Genomic DNA, 4,736 nt, shown 5'->3' with positions numbered 1-4,736 from the left:
ATATGTCTTGGTATAGGTTTCATTATATTTATTTAATAGGTGTAGTTTTATCTCTATAGACTTGTATATTCATTTCCTTCCCCATATCGCCAGGTTTTTTTTCTATTTCTTTGAATAGTTCTCTGCTCCCTTCCCTCTCTCTTCCCTTCTGGAATGAATACCATTTCCTCAATGAGCTGGCTTGATCTTGAAATGTTTCTTCATATTTTCCTCTTCTTTCATCCACCTATGTCCTTTGTGCATTATTAGTTTTGAGGTCACATATTTGATCTTCTGTTTGATCTATTCTGCTTCAATAGTTTTCTCCAGAAATTTGTATTTTCTCTGTTGATCTTTTTGCATCCTATAACTCTGTTATTTTATCATTTAAGGCTTAAATTTCTATTTTCTGTTCACTAATTTTATTTCCCAATCCATTTATTTATTACTCTGAATTTTGTTTTATCTCTTTGATTAGCCATTCTGGGTTTTATCCCTTTCCTTTGACTTGCTTTGTCATGGTAATTTCAAACTCTCTACCTGATAAGAAGATACAGTCTTCCATATTTTTGTTCTTGTATATTGGAGATTTCATCTCTTGTGATTTCATTTTCCCATGTTCAAGTTGCTATTTGGCGTGTTTATCTGTGCCTATTTTTCTGCTTTAGGTTTCTTATTTTATTTTATTTTTTTATTTTAAAGATTTATTTATTTATTCATACAAGCACTAGGTACAGTCAGAAGCATGGGAGGGTGAGAGAATTCAACAGAGCAGGCAGACTGACGAAGTACACTGCTGAGGGGAGCAGCGGGCGGCAGGAAAGGTCTGCCATGTGGGACCCTTGCCAGGTGGCCGGGGATCGAACCGGAGCTGCAGAGGCTGCAGGCAGCTTTGCAACCCAGCGCTCAACCTCTGCGCCACCAGGGAGGCCCAGTTTCTTATTTAAAAAAAAATTATTTGTGGTATTAACATAGAGATTTGAAATACTTTTAACTTCCATTTGGTAGTATTACAGTTTTGAGTGATTTTAGATTTTTGAGCTTTCCAGACTTCTGCAGGTCTACAGAACTTATGAGATGCTGCGTCATAGGGTGTGGGTGTGGAGTAGGGTCATCTAACCTCTGGAGTACATGCTCTGGCAGGGCACATGCTAGCTCAGGTTTGTGACACACTGATTGCCCACCTGTTCTGTTTTTCCGGCTTGAGACACAGCATGTGCACATTGTCAGTGAGTCTTAGGATGTCAGTCCCAGTGCTAGGAGGGGAGAGTGATTGTGTACTCCACACTGTGTCCTCGTCCTTTTCACAAGGGATCTGGTCTGCTGAAAACATCCAGCTTGTCTGCATGTATTTCCTCTCAGCCAAGTATGTGTATCTCCACAACTTTTAGCTGTGCTTCCCTAAAAAACTGGTCAAGGCCTGGTTGAGTGGCAGTGCCACAATTTGTACTGAAGCATCCATCCTTGACCACAGACTCCAAGTGTTTCTCTCCACCTACATCTTATTCTTTTTTTTTTTTTTTAAGATTTATTTACTTATGCATACAAGACCTGGGGTATAGGCCAGATGTGCAAGAGAGTGAGAGGATTCACCAGAGACAGAGTGGGGAGCAGAACAGGCCGATCTACTGAAAGACACTGCTGAGGGGAGCTTCAGGCGAGGCAGGAGAGGTCTGCTGCTCCATGTGGGTTAGCTCCCTGGCTGGGGATTGAACTTGCACTGCTGCAGTAGCTGCAGATTGCTTCATAGTGCTGATGTTTAACCCCTTGTGCCATTAGGGAGGCCCCCTATATCTTATTCAAGGAAGTATAAATCTCCTCTGCGTCCCTTTTGATGCTGACTTTCTCATATCTGATGCCCTAGAGCTGTTCCAATTATGTTGCAAGCCACGATATTTTCTGGGTGCACTCTTCCACTGATTAACCTATATGATGTTCTGGGGACTGAAGCACAGAGTCTCTTTTGACACCATCTGAATCCACTCAGGAACACTTTTTGAAATGCACATTCTTGGATACTTCCCAATATACTGAGTCAGATCTGGGGAAGTCCCCACATTCCATGTTTACAAGCTTTCCTGGTGATTCCGGTACATGCTTAAGGTGAGAACCATGGAGTTAGAGTTGTTTCTGAGCAAAAATGGTCCCTAGTATTGAGCTAAAATGAAGTAGATATCTGGGAATTACTTTCCACACAGTTTTATTGAGAAATAATTAATATACATAGATATATAATACATTTATTGTGTAAATATAAGGTATATAACATGATGATTTGATTTACATGTATAGTGAAATGATTGCCACAATACATTAATTACGATCCATTTTCTTTTTTAAAAAAGATTTATTTATTTATTTATGCATACAAGAACTGGGGAGGTGAGAGAGGATTCACCAGAGACAGAGTGGGGAACAGAACAGGCGAATCTACTGAAATACACTGCTGAGGGGAGCAGCGGGTGAGACAGGAGAGGTCTGCTACACCATGTGGGTAGTTCCCTGGCTGGCTGGGGATTGGACTCTTGCTACAGAGGCTGTGAATAGCTTCATAGGGCTGTGCTTAACCCCTTCTACCACCAGGGAGACCCCTACAATCCATTTTCTAATATAGATAAAAACACAAGAAGCAAAGGAGGAAAAATTGTTACATCACACACAAGCAAAAAAACCCACCACCACAACAAAACAGACATTTAGTAGTCACTGTTTTTTTTTTTTTTTTAGATTTATTTATTTATGCATACAAGAGCTGGGGTGCAGGTCAGAGATGGGGGGGTGGTGAAAGGATTCACCAGAGACAGAGTGGGGATCAGAACAGGCAGATCTACTGAAATACACTGCTGAGGGGAGCAGTGGGTGAAACAGGAGCGGTCTGCTGTGCCCTGTGGGTCACTTCCCTGCCTGGGGATCGCACTTGTGCTGCAGTGGCTGCTGATAGCTTCATAGTGCTGCGTTTTAACCCCTTGCACCACCAGGGAGGCTCTTAGGAGTCACTCTTGACAATCTTTGTACATATCACACAGCAGTGTTAATTATAGTCATTATGTTGATGATTACAGGGACTGGAAATCTTTTTACACATATATCTGTATATATGTGTGTGTGTGTGTGTGTGTGTGTATAACATATAACATCATTGTTCATTTTTGTAGTGTTTGATTTCTCCTCTCAGGTGTTATCCCCAGAGATTTCCCACCACCAAGTTACCAATGATCCATCATCACAGTCTCTTGTGCTCTTCCTACCCCTGTTTTAATCCCTCTCTCCCTCTCCTGCTAAATGTCTCTGATTTATAGTTTTCTGCTAGTATTTTTCTCTCCTCCCCCCCCCCGATCCCTTATATTCCTTCTATAAGTGATAGCAGCTGATATTTTTCTATTTCCTTCCTATTTATTTCACTGAGCAAAATCCCTTCTAGCTCCAAGGGAATGGAATTTCTTTTTTTAAAAGATTTATTTATTTATTTGTTTGTTTGTTTATTTATTTATTTATACAAGAACTGGGGTCCAGGCCAGAGGTGTGGGGGGGTGAGAGGATTCACCAGAGACAGAGTGGGGAACAGAACAAGCAGATTGACTGAAATACACTGCTAAGGGGGACAGCGGGCAAGTCAGGAGAGGTCTGCTGGACCATGAGGGTAGCTCCCTGGCCGGGGATCGAACTTGTGCTGCAGTGGCTGCAGATAGCTTCATAGGTTGCATCTTAATCCCTTGCACCACCAGGGAGGCCCTGAAATGGAATTTCTAAGCAGAGGGAACAGTTGGTGTGAAGATCTGGTGTGAGTGTGCATTCAGTATTTTCTGACTCACATGGGAGTGAGGAGTCATGGTGATGAGAGATGACAATACTGTCTCAAAATGATGCTATGGAAACAGGGCACACAGGTCCAGGGCAGGTGATTAATGCTACCAAAGGTAATATAAAAACTCAGTAGGAAGTAGATTCTTGAGCTGGGATTTTGTTTTAGCAGACCAGTTTCCATAAAGCTCTTTAGCTTAGAAGAAGAAAGGATGAGGGAGTCCCCGGAGCATGGTGACTGTGGTAACAGCAGTTAAATTCATGGATTTGGAGTCTTGGGCCTTGAGGGCACAGTTGGTAAAGACAGTGAGGGCAGCAGAAAGAAGAGGGATGGGAAGAAATCAGCTGGCAGATAGAGAAGACTTGGGGTTCTGTGTTATTGTGTTTGAGTGTAGAACTATTGAAAGTTTTGAGTAGAACAGGCCTTAGGATGATGACTCTGGAGTACTAAGGAGAAGGCAGGAGAGACTGCCTGGAGGTGTGGAGTGCAGTTATGGTGGGGAGGAAGAGTCACACAGTGGCGGTGGGTGGACAGGTCAGTCATCAGCAAGATTTAGATATAAGACTCTTGGATGAATAGAGGAACACAGAGTATTTAAAGGGATTATAGAGACTTCCAAGCTTTTTAATATCTCCTTTTTATATTATATTAGGGATATTAGTAATGAGTATCAGTTGCCTATCGCAATAATGATGCTCTATAACAAGGAATCAAAGAAAACATTTCAGTGGCCTATATCAATGGTCTTGTGATAACTTTTGGCCAGTAGGCACTTTAGCTAACCTGGGATGGACATGACTAAAACACACTGTCCTTACTCCTACATCTTTTGGTCAGATGGAAAGGTCACCACGTAGACCTTGGCTGGGCTTGTTACGTGAGTGGTCACTTACTCCTGGCTGAGGGAGGACAGCTTCAGGGGGAAAGGCTGGTGACAGGCCCTGCTCTATGAGCA

This window comes from Talpa europaea, assembly GCF_964194135.1.
Source record: "Talpa europaea genome assembly, chromosome: 2".
Classification (NCBI taxonomy): domain Eukaryota; kingdom Metazoa; phylum Chordata; class Mammalia; order Eulipotyphla; family Talpidae; genus Talpa; species Talpa europaea.
This window is presented reverse-complemented; position numbering follows the sequence as displayed.